This window comes from Alligator sinensis, unplaced genomic scaffold (assembly GCF_000455745.1).
Source record: "Alligator sinensis unplaced genomic scaffold, ASM45574v1 scaffold54_1, whole genome shotgun sequence".
Taxonomy (NCBI): domain Eukaryota; kingdom Metazoa; phylum Chordata; order Crocodylia; family Alligatoridae; genus Alligator; species Alligator sinensis.
Genome location: NW_005841962.1, coordinates 1,567,510 through 1,586,518, shown reverse-complemented (window position 1 = coordinate 1,586,518; position 19,009 = coordinate 1,567,510). Strand labels below are relative to the sequence as shown.

General features: G+C 44.1%; 1 protein-coding gene across 5 annotated transcripts in view; it reads right to left on the bottom strand.

The window, feature by feature from the left end:
• The window catches only part of TMEM108 (transmembrane protein 108), a 273,408-nt gene that overhangs the window by 191,288 nt on the left and 63,111 nt on the right, over nucleotides 1-19,009 (bottom strand). The window contains exon 1 of one of the 5 annotated variants that reach the window (XM_006020636.3): nucleotides 4,672-4,795. The exons of the other annotated variants lie outside the window; for them this stretch is intronic. The gene's annotated coding sequence lies outside the window, so the exon portion shown is untranslated. Of the gene's footprint in view, nucleotides 1-4,671; nucleotides 4,796-19,009 lie in introns of those variants that run through there. 5 annotated transcript variants of the gene reach the window in all.

Sequence of the window (19,009 nt, the reverse complement as noted above, 5' to 3'; positions counted from 1 at the left end):
GGGGGCCCCCCCCCCCCCCGCTGATGACTGGTGTCAGGAGGTACAAAACACTCATGTGGGTACCTGACACACTTCCTACTGAACATACATTTAGAGTCCCTTATTTCTCTCAGTTTGTATTTTACCTTTTGAAATAAAATTAAAAAAAAAAAAAATCACATGCACACATATACCACTTTTTCCTGCCTTTTCCATCAGAAAAACATGAGAAAAGTATGTTGGAAGGAGCTAGAGAGATAGATAGATAGATATACACACATGAGAAAAGTATGTTGGAAGGAGAAAGATATCTATCTATCTATCAAAGGGAGAGTTTATATCAGATAGATAGATAGATAGATAGATAGATAGATAGATAGATATAAAAACTCTCCCCCCCTCAAATCTTAAGACTTAAAACAAAGCAAAAAGCATTCACTTTATCCTAATTTTTTTCATAGGAAAAAAATGCCTGAAAATTGAATGGCCTACAAGATCACAAGTATAAGTTTTTAATTCATTATAAGTGGAGCAGGATCTAAACCAAATCTGAACACAGTCAGTTTGTGATCTAAATTCAACTCTTTTGGTTTGTTCCTAAATAAATAAGGAGTCCAAATCAAAACTGTTGGCTTCTAGCACCCTGCAGATTTGGATCCACATTTGGATATTATCTCTTGGCACAGTGTGTTAGAATAAGGTACGTAATTTGAGACTACTCCAATGGGGCTCACTGTGTTCCATGCTTGAGAAGCTGCCAGAAAGCAATGAGAGAAGCAGTAAATTAATAGCTTGGTCTTATTTATGTATAGTTATTAAACACAGTATCACATCTAGAACAGCAGTGCCCAACCTTTTGGCTTGGTAGGCCAAATGAGTGGTGCAGGATCGATCCTCAGGCTTAATAAAGTCTATGAACCTGATCTGGCATGCAGGGCTCACCTGGGTGTATGGCCCCAGCCCCAACTCTGGCCCCATGCGCCAGATTGGGGTCTGTGCCAGATTGCGCTCACAGCTCTGGCCCTGGCCCAGTGTGCAGGAGCACATCATCTGGCCTGCAGGGCTTGGAAATTTGGTCATGTTAATTGCTACCTCTCCCTCACAGCCAAATCTCTGGACCTGTGGGGATTTTGTGGACAGGATGATGTGGTTCCACAAGCTGGATCTGGCCCACAGGTTGAGTACCACAGATCTAGAACATGTTATTCTAGGTTTTGGGGGCCCTAGAACCCGTGCCTTTTAAGGACACTGCTTTACAAACAGAACAAAAAAGATGCCCCCTGTCCTAATGAGCTTACATTCTGAGCATAAGACAGGGGACAACAAAGGGTACAGACAGACAGGGGAAGTGGGGTAATACACTGGTCAGCAGGCTAGGATGTGGTCTTCATATAATAGCAACCTCAGTATTGTCAAGATTTTGGTAGGCATCAGAGCAAATGGGACCTCTAAGGAGGGACTGAAGGAGAAAATGATGCAACTTTGCTGGGAGCTTCTAAAAGTCATGAGATTGTACCTTACTTTTCAGGGCAGCTTAAACTCTCTGGGGGATGGAAGGGTAGGAGGGTGCAGAGGAGAATATGCAGCTGGACTAGGGCGTTAAAATGTTGCCAACCCCTGGTCTCAATTAAAAAAAAAAAAAAAAAAAGATAAATAACCTTTGGTACTCAATTTGAGATTCTTCAGATGGGACTACTTTTTCACAGAATAGGTCTAAAAAGTCGAGCCATTTTAAGTCAACTTGCGGTGGGCACTAAAAATGCAAGAACAGCATTCGTGGACATAGGAATCTCCCAGCCCCTGCTCCTCAATCGCAACTGTGAAGTGGAGGCTGGGGCTGGCAGTCTCCTGCCCCCTGCTGCCCAGCTGACTGGGAGCACATTTGCTGCCAGATGGCTGTTTACATGTGCTGTACTGAGCAGTAAGTAATCAGGAGTAAATTTGTTACCTGTATTTACAAGTAGCAAAATTTACTTCTGATTAGAGCAAATTACTGTGTGGTAAGTGTCTGCATGTGTAGATGGTGATGCTTACTGCATCTCTATATCTCGAGTAAAACATTTTGTGCAGATGTGCCCAGCAAGAGGTATTCGTCCAGTGCAACTTTACCTGTTGTACCATGGGTACTGAGACATCGCTACTTTACAAACACAGAGAGCTAAGCCTCACTTGTTTTTTGCAAGTCACACCACTATCAGGATCATTTTGCACCATTATCAGCTACAGCTCTGTACTGAACCACAAATCAGACATGTGTTATGTGCAAGCGAGTAAACAACATTAACTACCGACTCATCACTTACAGAAAAGTTCTAAATGGCTCTGAAAAAAGATATTAAATGGTCTTAGAGTAGGGGATTTCTATCAAAACAAGCAAATAAGCAGCAAAAGCCTTGTAATTGCCATATACTCTTTAATTAAATAGAAGGGTCTCTTTCCATCTCTCTCTCTGTATTTTCTCTTCCCTTACTCCCTTCTGGCTTGACACATAGCAGATGCTCTTAACAAAGCTGAATCACATTTGGGTGAAAACCCTGCTGAAACAAATATAAAAGTAACAGATCAAAATAGACAGAGAAGAAAGGAGAGTAAACAACAGCTGTTTGGTGACTCCTGAATTGTCTTCAGTGGCTAAGCTGTTATTGAACTATACATATTGTATAAATTATACAAAGACACATTCCAGATCATCTGCCCCAGAACACACACACACACACACACACACTCTTATGGTCTGAGAATTTTTCTGTCCCATTCTGATGGGTGTAATGATTGGCAAACTGAAGGGCACTGGATGACAACCCCCATTCAAAGATTTGTTATGACCAGGGATCCTGTTTTGCTTTGATAAAATAAATAAATAAATAAATAAATAAAATCACAAGTTCTCCAATTTAAAAAAATGATAAATTATCTGATAAAAAATCCAAAATCCATGATTAAAATGAAACACACACACATATGTATGTTTCATTTTATTTTATATATAAAATCATGGATTATATATTTAATCATGGATTTTATATCTCAATTGAGCACAATGTTTTATTGATATATTTACAATTTTAAAGCAATTTGGAAACTTACCAGTGCCTCAATCACTATAGGAAAATAAATTCTAAATACCTATAAATTTTGGTATTTGATTTGGGGTTTTTTATCATGGAAAATCAGAGCTCCCTCTGCCCCCTTAGCTCACAGAATTCAGGTACAGACCCCTCACTCCAAAGCCACACCCCACCCCAGCCCTGCCAGTGCTCCTCGCTCCCCCGCCTCACAGCCCCCAGAGCCCCCACTGCTCCTGGAAAGGAAGGGGATGCCTTGCCAGCGCAACACAGGACTCATAGTAGCAAGGAGCTCCCCGCCCAGCCCTGCTCTGCCCTGCCATGCCAGGTCGCACCCACTGGGCTGTGGAGGCTCTGGGGGAGGGCAGCAGTGTGGGGAGCCTAAGCCCACAGTGGGCAGCTCACACCTGCCTCTGCCCCCATCCTGCATACAGATCTGGAGGGCACGGATCCCCCTGTCCTCCTGGATGTGCCACCCCCCCCCCGGCCCCCCCCCCCCCCCCCCAACTTCCCAGGGCTGTGCATTTTGGCCCCAGGCTCCAAGCCCCACATACCACCCAACCGGGCAGCAGCCCCAGCCCCAACTCCAGCCCAACTTCCTCTCTCCCTCCCCATGGGGGCCTCAATCCCCCCTTCCCTCTCCACTTACCTGTGGGAGCTGCTCTCCAGGCTGCCTGGCACCCATGTGCACATACATGTACATGGCACCCCCTGCCTGACTGCCCTCCTCCCGCTCCCTCCAGCCCCTTGCAGGCTGTAACTCTGACAGCCTGTAGACAGCTCTTTGGAAAAGTGTAAATCCATGCATTTCTCCGTTAAAATGAAAAATCCACATTTTTCTCATGTAAAAGAGGAAATCCACGTTTTTCCTCTGCTTTCCTGTGGAAAACGGAAAACCCGGATCCCTGGTTATGACAACTATCAGCACACTATTCCATAGCAACTCTATATTTGCAAAGCTCCCATACCATCAAAGCCCATAACAAACCTTTAGGTATAGGCTAGGTATATCTGACCCTGCTGGGGACACAGGAATGGATTACATGATTTCTTGAGGTCCCTCTGGAGCCTTTGCACAGACACTAAAACATCACAAAGCCAGGGATTTCATAAACACTCTTATGTTGTTTGCCTTGTGGCTAGTGACCTCTGAAACTAAGTCATTTGAATATGCAATTGGAGCATATCTATCCCTTCTTTCACAATAGCACACATGTGGGGGGGGGGGGGGGGAGTATTTCTGTGCTTGACCTGGGAGTACCTGGATTAGCAAAATTACACACTGTCTGCAAATTACAGCAAGGTAGGTTTCTGTCTGTCTATTTTACCAAAAGCATTGCACAAATCTGGACAGATAGTAAATGAAATATATCCTTAGCTGCTGACTTCAAATTCAGATATGAGTAAAGGAAAAGAGGAATGGAAGGGGGAAATGAAAGTACTAGCATTAATTCATCATCATAGAACAAATCCAGTTCTCAATTAGCCTGGCATAAATACAGATAAAGTCCACTGCAGTTATTCTGGAGTCATACCAGTGGAGCCAGGATCATAATCAGAATACAACTCCAGGGAATAAAATTTTTAACAATAAGTATATGAAGGTAATAACAATGCTAATCCTTACCTCCATACACGCCAGATTTTTACTGTTTGAAATCTGCCTCTTCTCTAGATTTCACTTTACAACTTGGCCCCTTTTGTTGCACATCCCAGTTAGCCAGTGCAAGAGGAATAGGCTAATAACCTGGTGCATAAGTATGTCAGTCTTGAACCATCCGTACACAGAAGAGGAGAGTTTCAAAGCAGTGCACAGTTCACACACCCTGTTATTATCAAAGAGGAACCAGGCTCTTATTATGTAGCACTCCTGCATGTGCACCACTCTGAAAACTTAAATAAAGGTCAATTAAATAGGTCCCACCTAGGACTGATCTGCTAATAGATGTTTCTATGGATTTAACTCTCAACTTTGATTACTTCTTTTTCATTCAGATCCAAAGCTTTAATGTTTTTGCAGGAAAACAAGAATCAAGTTCTTTCATCTACATCTGTGTAGATGCCTTGGTGCCATGAGATGCCCAATATAGAGGACTCACTTGTTATATAAGCAGAAAAACGTGGGTAGCCTTGGGGGTCTGCAGTCCTTTAGTAGATAGTTTTCAACAGGAGCAGACAGAATGAATGGCATAATGGGGATGAAAATTAACCTTCCTGTTGTAGATTTTTATTCCACTAATGTTCAACCTCCCCCAGTTATGATTTTGATGACAATTAAAAAAAAAAATCACAGGTTCCTGTGGAACCCAGTCCTGTGTTGTTGCAAGAAGCTCCTGCCGTGCTCATAGCTGGGGCCAAATTAGCTTAATGCAAAATGGTTGCTTCTCTATCCAATAAAAGTGATGGCAGGGTTGACATAACAAACAACAGGTCTGGGAAATCTCCCAAGCAATTCATGTTTAATTTAAGAATCTGGATTGTAGAACTGACATTTGACTGAATCCGAATTCCCAAATTAAACAATATAAAAAAAATAAATTAATAACATGATCATATCTTGTCATGGGAATAATGATCTCTGGTGGCTTGCTGTGTGTGGTTAGTGTTGTAACAGGCATCAGTGGTAGATCAAAAGTATTGATGAAGCTCAGAAAAATCAACTCCTCCCAGACTGATTAAATGCAGGTGCTTGCAGTGTCTTAATTTCAGATTCTGCTCAATGCTAACAGGCAGCACAGCTGAGACCCACTTTGTTGTTATTGTTCTGCAGCTCAGACAGTTTCTAAATTAGCTCACTGATCATCCCAGAAGCAAAGGTGATCTCTCCAGATTTTTGTTTCCTGATACACAGCCCCAATAGATCATTATATGTATCCTGTGAACTGCTCTTAGAATTTGCACAAGTGCTGACTAATGCTGTTGTAAGAGCAATGTCTAGGAACAGATGTCTAGCATCTCATGTGATGTCGGGTGAAAGCCAGGGCTTTTAAAGCCAACAGACAGGTGTTCCTACTAATAGTTGCTGCCAGGTCGCCCCATGAAGGCAACAAGGCTGAGGGTCATCAGTACAAGAGTCAAAACTTATTCTCCAAGCATATATCTGTCCCATTTATCCCTCACCAGCTGGTTATTGCTTATCCCCTGATGGTGTCTGGGCACATTCCCTCCAAAAGGCAATCAGCCTCTTTTGGAGTGGCGTGAAAGGCCAAGTCTGTTCTTTCTAAAACTTCTGTGCACATAGCTAATCTACATAAAGGTCACCGAGTGCCAGAGAGAATTGCTTGGCAAGTCATTCTTTCATGCTGGGCTGGGAAAAGCCCTTCTGCAATAAATGTTGACATTTTGCTTTTGTCATCAGGTAGAAATGACCTTTCAGGTGAACCAGCAGCACTATTGCCCATATTCCACCCCTCTCCCACCACAGGGCACACAAAAGGCCAAATCTGCTTTTTGTTGAATTGGTGCTGCTCCACTGAGTCAGTGGACATTAGTCCACAATACATTTTATTTTATTTTATGTGAGGGGAGGAATACTACTACTCCACTCCTTGCTTTTGTAAATGGATTATCTGTCCCAAACGCTGACTTAGTTACCTCTGAGGTTTTGTGCTTGGATTTTGGGTGATATAAATGCACATTTCATCAGAGAAAATGTTTCTTTAAAGACACAAGGGGAATACATTTCTTGAGAAAGGACACGGTGGGATCAGTTTTGTTCTTGGATACATTCATGCTAAAGTCAATGCCTTGGATTCAGGAAAGCACTTGAAATCACTAACTTAATTTTAAGCAAGTAATGAAGTTGATGTATGTTTGAGCACCTCTCTTAAATATTTATGCATTTCTAAATGTAGCAATAGGAGTTACCTGAACATAAGGTCAGAAATAAAATCTTCATGTTGGGTTTTCAAACTTGAACAAGTCAATCAGATACACAAATCCAAATGAGTGCTTAGATACCCGAACTGAGTATTTGAGATGCTAAGGGGCAACTTTGCTCCCAGTGACACAAGTCTACATTGGGTATCTCCATGCAAGTTGAAACCTAGTGTTATACCCACAAAAGTAAGATCAAATTCTATGCTAAAAGGTTATCTGAGCGTCCAACTGGAAAATCTGAACACCTAACACAGATGCTTAATTTGAAAATTTTGTCCTAGGTCAAATTTTTTTTAAAAATGGGAAAAAGTGTTTATGATAAGATAAAGCCTTTTTTGCATTGTTAATAGCTCCTTAGATTATTAAAGTAGAATAAAAGATAAAAGCTAATTTACTTTCATGTTTTTATCTATATTTTTGCACTGTGCTGCCTAAAAGAATCAAATCTGGCTATTTCCATTTGCATCCAGCCGGTATCACATTCAGTTTCTACATGCTAGCCTAATGCTTTAGGTTTTCAATGTCAGATCAATATTTAAAATCATATTTAGAAACTACAGAAAAGAAGCATGAAAGCGTAGGTCTGGGTCAAGGGAATTTAGGTTCTGCTCTCAGCTTTGACCCCATTTTCCCATTTAGCCACTGGCAAAGCTTGATTTCTCTGTTTCAGCTCCCCATCTGAAAACAGTGACACTTCTTTCTGCTACCCTTTGGTTTTGTTGGTTTAGGTCAGTGGTTCCTAACCTTGGGTTGTGACCCAAATGAGGGTCATGGGAGCAATGCTGTGGTGCCGCACACAAAGGATGAGCTGCGCCCACTCCCAGGCCACCACTGCAGCTGCATTCCACTCTCAGCAGCCGGTCATGGTAAACAAAGGTTAGGAACCACAGGTTTAGGTGATGAGCTCTAAATGGGAAGGTCCTTTGTTCACCATGTGTTTATACAATGCCTACACTATGGTGAGACTCCAATATCTCTCAGAGCCACTAGCCACTGCTGGTCCACTAATAGTAAGCTACTGAGGAGGGAAAAAGGGGGAAAACTTTTCAAGTCAGGCTGAACAAAGTGCTACAGTTCTTGACAAAACTCCCTAAGGCCACTGGCAAAATGAATATTAGCATAAGTGAATCCAAGATTTGGCTCTGAGCAGAGTAGGATTTATTTCAAACTAGAAGGCTCAACCAAGTTTTAAAAAAACAAACAAACAAAATTAAGTTAGGCTTAGGCACGTGGCAGGTCCCCAGGAGTGAAGGCAAAGGAAAATCCATCACATTGGCAAATCCAGATTTTGCCTGTAACATCTAGAGGACTTCCCTTTCTCAGCTCCTGTCTCCACATCAACCTGACAATACCAAAGAGTTGGTACTATAAATTTCAAAGAGATGATGAACCCACATTATTCTAGTTGTGGTTTGAACCTTCCAAGATGTTAGAACTGGGGTACCACTGATTTATACCTTCCTCTGAAACGAAAAAACATAACATGTATTTAAATTAACATTTGACATCAGAGGTGAGGAACTGCTGTAGGAATACTATACCATAAATAAGAGGCGTGCAGTTGTTATGACATGAGAGGCACTGTGTAGAATCACAGGCCTGTATGAATCATTTAGAAAGTTGACAGCTTTAATGGGTTGGTCATGGTAAATATCTCAACATTTCATTACCTGTCACAAACTAATAAAAAGTCCCATTAAAACTATGCAAATTCTTTGTACAACCTAAACAAATGATGATCAATGTTCATACTTGCTTCTTGAAGAATAACACACAACTGAATAAATAATGTATCTGTGGTGCATGGTGGAAGGTAAAAAGACTTTTGGAAGTGTCAAACTAGGATTCCAAGTGTTTTTTCTCTTTTCTTTTGTGGACCAGTAGGATGAAATCTTCCAGAAATTTCAGAGCCAAATTATACATCAGATTAAATCATTTTCTGCAGACATTCAGCTCCTTTCCATTCCTCCCCACCTCCCGACTGTTTAGTCAATGTATGAAGGGAAAATTTCTTCAACAGCATAATTGGGCACAGAGAGAACACAGGCTCTGGAAAGAAGAAAACATTGGGGGGGGGGGAGGGGTCAGTTTCTATTATTATTTAAGATTTCCTGCCCAATTAATTTGGGTATAAATCCAACCTGTGCATCAGTACCAGCAGAAAGATGACACACCACCTAAGTTGCACATCTGGTAGGTCTTGCTTTGGTACATGGCACAAGGGTGAATTTTGCTCTACATAGGGAAACAACAAATTCATTTGCAAGCTGGGTGACAAGAGACAAGAAAAAGAACAAAAGGCAAAGAGAAACAAATGCACACAGATGCACAGCACATGTCCTCCTCTTCCAATGTTTTCAGAGAAGAAAGTGGTAACATTTTTTTTGCAGCCAATTATATTCTTTTTCCTTTTCATGTGAAAGTCTTTTGTCCCTACCCCCCAGCTTTATTTTCCTATTGGGAAGAGAAAATTTCTGTCCACTGTATTGCATGGCTATGGATGAGCACATTTGGGTCCATGAGGAGTTCCCTATTCATATACAGCTTCAGGTCAACAGCATAAACAAAATGTGTAACAACTGACTCCTCCATGGGGGGGGAGGGGCGGTGACAGACAGGAACCCAGGGACTGCACAAGGAACACAAGACAGTCCCTCCTTCTACCATTTGCCGATAACGTAGGATGCAGACACACCACTGTCATTTGAACTGTAAATTATACTAGGATCCAGAGGTGGTAGGCAACCAACATATCCTTGCACAGTAGACTGTAGGCTGCTATTACAGTGATGGGGAAGCAGACAATAGTTTAAGCAAATGGGTACTGTGGGATAGACACACTAGAACACAGGTAGGAAAACATTTTTCAGACAAAATAAATAAATAAATAAAATTGCTCCTTACCTGACCTCATAGTTCTTGTGCTCAAGCATAAGAACAAAAATTCACTAGCCTATTGAGCACTAAGAACCAGGGACTTAACACAGAATGATTTCATTGTCCATTATTATCTAACCTGATACTCGCCAATCCCTACACTGCACAGGTTAAAGCAACCTACCTGGGAACAATCTTGTTTTTGTGCAATCAGGTTTTTGCTGCATCTCTCTTGTCTGTTGGCTACCTGATAATTTCTCTTATATCCTGTTTTTATTTATATATGGAGTTTTACACAACTTGCCTATGTATCCCAGCCATGCAGTTGGTCCAATAAAGAGATCACCCACAAAAATATCTTACGCTTGGAGAGTCAGTTGAAACTGATGAGAGCAGAGGACCTGCTGATGTAATTTATGGTAGTTTATATGCTGTAACAGGAGTCTAGAGCTCTCCTGTATGGGCAGCCTGTCTCACACTCTCCTGCCATGTCTTGATATCTTTCTTGTTGGAAAAATATATTGTAGGAGGTTGCTTTATGTCTGTGGCCCTGGTGTACATGGCTCCACCTTCAATGGATCTTCGAGTTAGGGCCTGTGAGGATCTTGATTACCCTTGGGACCTAGATGTTCAGTCAAGAATGATTATTCAGAGATGCGGGGCAGAAAATTTTCCATGGAGCATTTTCCAGAAAATTTTCCGGAGCTTTATTTTTCCATTTCTAAAAATTCACTGTTTCATAAAATTCATTAGTAACAATGAATGGATGACAATACAATATTAGGCAAGCTTGGCAATTTCAAAGTTGTAATTAATGTTTTTCAAGTGATTATCCCTAGGAAGTGTGAGAGAGAGTACATTTATGTTTTATTGATTTATAAACAGAAGGGTAAATACACTCACATTATAATCCAAACCAAAAATCAAGTTATGAATTTACCTAATTGGCTATGCAGGTCAAATCAAAACCAAAGCATGACATATAATGCACAGTTCTTTGAGTGTGCTAAAATTGGTGTTTCAACAGTTTTCAGTTCCTTTTTTCCCTTAAATTTAAACAAACAATGTAAGTACATGCTATTGTGTACTGTCTTTACATTTTTACAAGTATTCCAATAAAAATAATTTCTTTCCATATAAAGCTTTGAATTTGTTTGAATATAACATTTAAAGCACATTATGTGTGCTGTATTTAATTTTTTTCCTAATCAAATATTTCAGTTCAAATACTTGTAGCTATTGGGATATAAAATTAAAATGGGAGTACTTTTTTAGTTTTGTTTACTAAATATAAAAGTCAAATAAACATGCTAAATCAGATCATGCTCTATTTAGGGCATTGGAAAATTTCCAGAAAACCCACACCTCTGCGATTATTAGTCCCCATGTCTTGTTCCCTGCCTTTATTAAACTGCCAATGAAGGTACTGAACTAAAATAAAGAGTTGCCATCACTCATCATAATATTACATCAGAGCAGCCATGCACCATGAGGATTGGTATCTTTCCCTCCCCCAATCTTCCTCTTTCTGGGATTCCCCTTTGAAGGACAGCCCCTTGGGCCTCATTTGCAATGTCATGGGGTTCCTTAACAGTCTGTACAACAGTTTGCTGTATGCCAAAAATCACTGGGCACACTCAGCCACTAGATTTCCCCCCTCCAGTGGGGCTACTGTCTCTTCAGGGGTGACTTCCCATGTTGTTCTTGCTCACATCTGAGGTATGGCCCCCACTCCCAACAACTACAGGCCCACCACTTTACCCAAGGGTTACTGCCCCTCGTAAGTACAGTCTCCCCATCTGGGGCTCCTAACACCTGGGCCACGTCTCATCCCGTACTGTGTTCTTAGTCTCTTACTTATGGTTTCTGCCTGAAACCGCTCCTTTCATTCTCTTTTTGCGTTTCCTTTTTTTCAGGTCCAGACAGTCTTGAGCCTTCAGCACCCTGGGAAGCTCCTGCTAGCCATCCTTTTCCAGCAGTATCTGTCATGGCTGTTGCTCCAGAGTTTCCTCACCAGCTTCTCCATGCCACCCCCGGTAAGTACTCTCCCTGCATCTTGACCCCTGTTCTGGGGTCCGTTCTCCAGTCCCTGCAGCTGGGCATCTTCCTCTCCCTCCAGAGTTTCAGCATCTCTCTTTTAAGTTTTGCGTGCCCCTGACATCATTCTCTAATGTCTGGTTAAGAGGGGCCACACTTGAGTTTCTTTCAGCCTCGCTGGCATTGGCTCAACCACCAGGTAAGCATAGCAAGGGTGGATTCCGCCACCCTGCAACACATATACTATTATTTTTGTGGGGTAACTTTACATCAGAAGAAAGCAACTTAACCAGTGCTGGCCTGTATACAGAAGCGGATCCAGAAAGTACCTGCCTTTCAGACAATACTACAGGAACAGCAGCCAGGGACTTTTTTTTAAGTCCCTGAAGCAAGAAAGATGCCTCCTCTCCCGTCCCCTCTGTGCTCAGCAGCACATTTCCTCTCCTTGCCTTTCCTCCCACTGCCACTCCTGCTCCCCTGCCACTACTGCATTCCCTGGTTGACTCTGGGGCAGGGAAAGCTTCAGAGATGCTCCTGCCTCACTCCAGCAATGCTACCAAGCTCAGCCCAATATAGTAGTGGTGGGCACTCCCCAATCCCTCCCTTCTGTCTGCGCGCCAAAAAGTGTTCCCCACCAGCCTAGAGGCAGGCTCAGGGAGGGGGAACCTGTCTGGCACTGCTGGCTTCTAGCTCTATATTTGCACTGGTAGGTAGGTTACAGCAATGAAAATATGATATGTCTGTACCCCTCAAACATTGACTTCTGACAGCAGCACTGTCTCAGACCCATCTTCTGGTTTTACAGCAGAGAAGAAGGCGGCCTACTTTCCTTCCCAAATTGAAACAGAGGAAGGTGTAGGGACAAGCAGCTTGCCCACTCTAAGCATAATGGGGCTGGGGAGAAACAGAGCACTTTCAGACAGAATGAAGCAAGTGACATATTCCTGTACCATGCAGACTAACAGCAAGAAAAGGGAGGAATTGCAATTCTAAGTCACAATTCATTCTTCAGTCTGTTCTTGGTGTTGGGGTGTCACCTGGTAGGGCTGCGGCCCACATCTCTATTGCATTCGGTCTGGCTGTGCTGCTAGTAGAGCGACCCAGGGACATATTTATCCATAGTTCCTAATGTGCTGCGCTCTCTCTCTCACCCGCCAAAACTTGATGGAATGTTTAGTTATTAGGGAGGTAGAGTGCACAGACTGGCTTAGTCCCCGTGTCCTACCTTAGGATCTTCTGGGGGCTCCTCCATCCCCTACACCCTTGTCCATACCACACCGCAATTATGTTATTATTGGCCTGTGGGAGCCTACTCCTCGAGCGAAGTAGTCTCTTCTCACCAACTTAATATATTTGTCTAGTCTGCTGCTATTATCAAGGCACAGTGCCCTCCTGCCCAAGCTCTGCAAGCACAAAAGAACAAAGAACACCTTTGCCCCCAACTCAGTCTCTCCCTACCTACGACTAAAGTTAGAAGTCTGTGTACCTGGCTCAATACCTTTTGGTGCCAGTTACAGCAATACTGTCCCCAGCAGAGAAAAATACAGATAAGAAAAAAATAAAGGAACAATCTCCACCCAGCTTCCTCTGGGGAACATGTCTGCATCCCTGATGTCCTTCTCTTTTCTTTATGTCCTATGAACAGGGCCACATTTTGGCCCCACACTTAAGTCCTCAAACCCCCTCTGGAAGGGTGTAGGAGAGGCTTACAACATTGAGAGACCATGTGGGTGCCACCAGGATGCACCTTCAGCCCCTCTTGTGCACCATCCTCCCTAAGCTGGGTATGACTCCCATGCCCCAGCATTGTCCTGGCTACCATCAAGCCCTCTGATGAGGAGCCTGAAATAATGGAAAAAACCCTCAATTCACTGGGATCACTGGTCCCCCAATTCTTCACTCACAGTTTTGATCATGCAGCTGTGTGTTGGGATGTTCTTCTGTTGCTGCCCCGGCCGCTACCAGGCTGCAAACAATCACTGCACTACTTGTGCTGAAATGGCTGTATTCTCCCCATCTCCCAGCTGCTGGCACTTCCCTCTGTCTGAAGGAAATTGCTTCCTCCGGTCCCAGCTCTCTGAGAGCGTCCCAGTTCCCTCTGGGAGTGCTGTCTTCTGGTCCCCATTAGCCATTTCTTGCCGGGGCTTAAGATATCCAGCCACGGGTTCCCTCCTTCAATCCAGAGCGAGTACAGTTTGAAATGCTGAATATGAGATGCTGCAGCATGCTGGAGTGTTCTGATTAGAATGCTTCGGCAGACTTGATTAATCAAGTCTGCTCTGATGTGTTCGACTTAGAACACATCAGAGCACGTGTATAGGTACCCATAGACATTATCACACTGGAGGAACCCCAAAAATAAATATGGGGCACATGAGAAGGAAATACTAAAAAGGTGTCAGTGAAGTGAAGCTTCAGCTAGTTGTCTCTGATGCAGTTGATGAAGGCTGCTATGGTAAGAGAGCTCCAAGGAACAACCTGCCAGCATACGTTCCCATCAACTGCAAAGGACAAGCCCCAGGTTCCCCTGGGCCTAACAAGAATGTTTCAGCAATGAAGTTCTAAAGCCAGCTTCTCAGGTTGTGATATTTGCTGTAGCTCAACTGAAGTCAAGGAGGGAGCATCAACCACTTTCTTTTATGAAACACAGGGCCCAATTCATGCCCAGTGCAGTTGATAGAAACATCTCTGGGCAGGGGGCTGGACTCGATGATCTTCCGAGGTCCCTTCCAGCCCTAACGTCTATGAAATCTATGAAATCTCAAAAAACTTTAGAGCACGCTCCTCATTAGAAAATAAATTTTTGGACTTGCAAAAAAGAAAGTGCTACAGTTATCCAGTTTGCATGTTATCAAATGATTAAGGGGAAGTGGTATCAAGGGAAGTGACATTTGAAAACTGGATATTGCCTGCACTTTCAAGATGTATGCCGCTACTGTACATGCATGAGTTTTATTTGACTAGGTAGTATTCCTGCATATAAATGAATGTGAAAAGAAACCATTGAGAGAAATCAATGCACTGAATGGAATTTTACCCCCTTATTCTTGTTTCAATTTGGTGTATTCTATAACTTGTTCTTGTCTCTCCCTTTCTCTCTATTATCCTCAAGTGCCTGAAATTCTCTTTGATGGAAGACAGCTGCATCCTACTCAAACTGACAAGCCCTGGAAGAATGCATCTGACAACCTAGGCCTAGAAAGATAAAATTACAATTGCTTCATTCAGTTTTCAAAGGTTCAAAGCAGTTCAACTTGAACTTTTGGCTAGCTGTTGGTTTCCAGCACTGATGGCTTCCAAGGTGACTGGCTTGGTCTGCAGACATGCCAACTTAGGCTTTGATCTTGTCAGGTATCATAAACAAAGCAGGATCAAAACTGGTCAGTACTCAAACTGAAGACTTGCACAGGAAAGCACTCTAGTCCTGCAGGAGCTTATGCTGGCCATTTAATAGGTGGTGCTCTTACCTCCCCCCCAGCTCACCAGAGTAGGTAGTGACAAGATGACAAGGGCACTGTGTTATGGAAAATGTTGTGTTTTATCTGATGTAAGAGAAAACAGCACTAGACCTGAGCGAATAGGGAAGTATTCAATTCAGATTTGGCCAATTTGGAGGACAGGGATTCGATTTGGAAATTCCGATTACTGCCCTGTATCGATTTGGCTGAATCAGCTTTGGAAGATCTGGTGCTGATTTGGAAACATTTGGTGATTCGGATCGGCCGGGGACAGGCAGGCACAGCCAGGCGGCTCCTCCGGCAGTGCCTGCCCTCCTCTCCCGGGGTGGGGGGAGCCACAGGAGAAGCCCCCATGGCTGCCCTGCCCAGCCCCATCCCCCACCCGGCCCCAGCCTAGTCCTGGCACTTTTTTTGTTTTTTTTAAAGCCCTGCACTCAGTGACTGCAGCAGGAGCAAAAAAAAAATGCACTCACTGACAGCAGCAGTAGCAGAAGACCTGGGGCCATGTGGTGTAGTCCCCTCCCCCTCCACCCAGCCCCACCCCTGATGACTGCACCACCCAGCCCCAGTATCCTGGCAATTAAAAAAAAAAAAAAGCCCTCACACTCACCAGCTCTGGCAGTGGTGATCAGGGCCTCTGAGGGCTCATGGCAGAGTCCCCCCATGCAGTGCGGAATGCAGGTCCAGCTTGCTCCAGACAGCAGCAGGGTATAGTCCCCACTCCCAGTGCTGTTGGGCCCGCATCAGTACTGGGAGTGGGGGCTCTTCCCTGTTGCCACTTGCTAGCCTGCATGGGGGGGGTGGGATGGGATGTGGTCATGGCAGTGGTGGGAGCAGGGGCTCTGCCCTGCTGCTGCTTGCCTCCTTCCGCCTGGAGCAAGCTGTACCTGCATCCTGCCCCCCCGGGCAAGCAGCAGCAGGGCATAGCCCCCTGCTCCCAGCGCTGCTGCACCCACATCCCACACCCCCTGCCCCACTCCTCAGGTAACGCTTGTCCCAGCCCCAGCCCCACTCCCCCTCCCTCCCCCACACCCCTTCTTCCCCCAAATGCAACAGACTTACCAGCTGGACGCAGCTGTCAGCTGCCTGTTTAGTCTATGGCTGAATCTCCAAATGGGCCAAATCTTTTCTGAAGCATCCAAATTGATTTGGAAAAATCTTCGAATTGTTTTGGAGTTTTTACTTGATCTTCTGATTCGATTCGGAGATTCGGTCCCCAAATTGGGCTGAATCTCCTTTGAATCAAATCAGCTACCTAAGCTTCGCATAGCCCTACTAGACACCCATGGTTATGGAATATCCCAGGTCACTTTCTTCTTTTTTTGTTGTTGTTGCAAGTGAAGTTCACATTAGTTTTCACTGAAAAATTACGTTCTGCCTGCATATAAGCTTCTTGCTGTAGCTTCAGACATGTACCTTATTCCACATTATTCCCCAATGCGTACTACTGTTTTGACCCCCAGACATAGCTACATTTCAGAGATGGATTCATTGGCATCTGTGCACAGAGGATGAGAATTCGATCAAAGAGTCTATTTGATCCAACTGTCTATTTCACTACATACATTATTCAATGCAAAGTAGATGCATGAAGAACTACACTGAAGTCCTGACCTCCTAACTGTATGTTTAGTAAGTCTTTTATTATACAGCTAATTTGGGACTTGACAGCATCCTGGATTACATGACAGTGCAGAGGAGAAAGAGGGGAAAAGAAGCCAAATCCTCTTGCAGGGATGATCTTATCTGTGGGTCTCAGAATATAACAGCAAACATGTCTCTACTTCATCCCTGAGTTATGTGAGTGGGGAGAGGGGGGTTGGACGTGACAGGCAGAGTCTTGGCTCTACACATACCTCTTGGCTTGAAGGATGATTAATTGTTGCCAGCCCCAAAAGCTGTACTCCATTAACTGTTTTTGCCTTAAAATCTATGCAGAAAGAGGAACCCTATGCAGGCATGGTATAAAGCCTGCGCATGTAAAGCGGTCATGGAGTGCAATGAGCAAAATACAGCTCGGAAGTACCCTGTAGTCAGTTGTGATCACCATGGAGACAGCATCCAAAGACACTACATTGTTTTCAGCTACAAGGACGGAGAATCTGTGAAGTGCAACGAGACCGGCTTATCCCCTGACAGAGGGGTGGGGCTATGGGATGAGGAACAGGCCTGACTGCTCTCTGTTGGGAGAAACTTAGCATTTTACTGCCATGCACCAGTCATTTGTAGGACTCAATGGCAATTTGTTACAAGTATCACTTTATAGACTGCACAAGACTTCAGTCAGGATGTATTAGTCTAAGTTGTTAGGGCTGTACAAAGCTTTGCTCCCCGATTCAATTCAGTGGGGATTCGACCCAATTCAGTGGCTGAATCTCCAAATCCAAATTGAATCAGAAGACCCATTAATCTCTCCAAACAGAATCCGAACCTCCGGATCAATTTGGAAAGATTCAGACATAGAGACAGCTTTAAATGTTTTTTCTACATCCCTCTAGGTAGCAGGGGCTCATGAATGTTGTGATGCTGGGGCACATGGAGTGTCCCACAGAAACATGGGGGGCTCCCAAGCGTGCTCGGTAGCAGACCCAAAAGTGGACCAGAAGCACTTCCAGCCAACTTCTGGGTCCATTGGGGAGCGTCCCATGCTTCTGTGGGACACTCCACGTGCCCCAGCATCACAGCATTCACGAGCCCCTGCTACCTAGAGGTGCGTAGAAAAAAACATTTAAAGCTGTCTCTATGTCCGAATTGCTGATTCTCCAAATCAGCATCGAATCTTCAGATTCGGATTCAGACAAATCAAACCAGGGACAGTGATCCGAATCAATGAATTGAATCACGGTCTCCGATTCAGGGCAAATCTGAGTCAAATAAGGCCTGCTTCGCAAACCCCTATAAATTATGGTTTAAAACATCCAGCCTATAACAGACACCTGTGAACTTCTCTGGCAAAGGGCAGCAACATGACCTGATTTTGAATTCTCAGCTGTTACCATAAGCTCCTGTTTAGGGCAACTGAGGAGGAGGAATGTAGGTAGACAATGTCTAAATTACTTTTCTGTTCCCCTGATCCTGGGGAAGCTGGTGGCCAGTTTGCATTACTTAGAACACAGTTAGCCTACTCCAAGTTGCACAGCTAGATCATTCCCATCCAGGGGGTTTCACTGGGCAGAGATTGGAGGACAAGTACCGTTTGTTGCTTAGTTTTCATTCACAAGTTGTATTTTGTATTACAATTTTTTAATACTGTATTTACTCGAATATAAGATGAGGTTCCCTGCCCTCCCAATCAGCATGGGGTGCGGGGGAAGCCCCTCATCTTACATTTGCATATGAAGTGGAGGCAGGCAGGCAGCTGCTGTGGCTCTGACTGGCCCTAAGCCTGGGTCAAGGCCAGAATCAGACCAACAGCAGCCTCCTACATCTCCATATCACTTCCCATCTGCATCTTCTGCTTCCACCCCGGATCCACCCTCTTCCCTCCCCCTTACTGTCAGGCACAGCTCAACTTTGACTTGGGCTGAGGTCTCCCCCCACCAAAGAGCACATGGAAACTCCTTCCCCTGTCTGGGCAATCAGCAGGGCTAACACTGCTACATGGCCAGGCAAGGGCTGAGGTTCCACGTCCTGTGCTCCACAATAAAGGCGCCCGTGCAGCGTCTGACAGTAAAGGGGGGGGCAGGGGAGAAGACAGAGATTGGGGACAGTGGG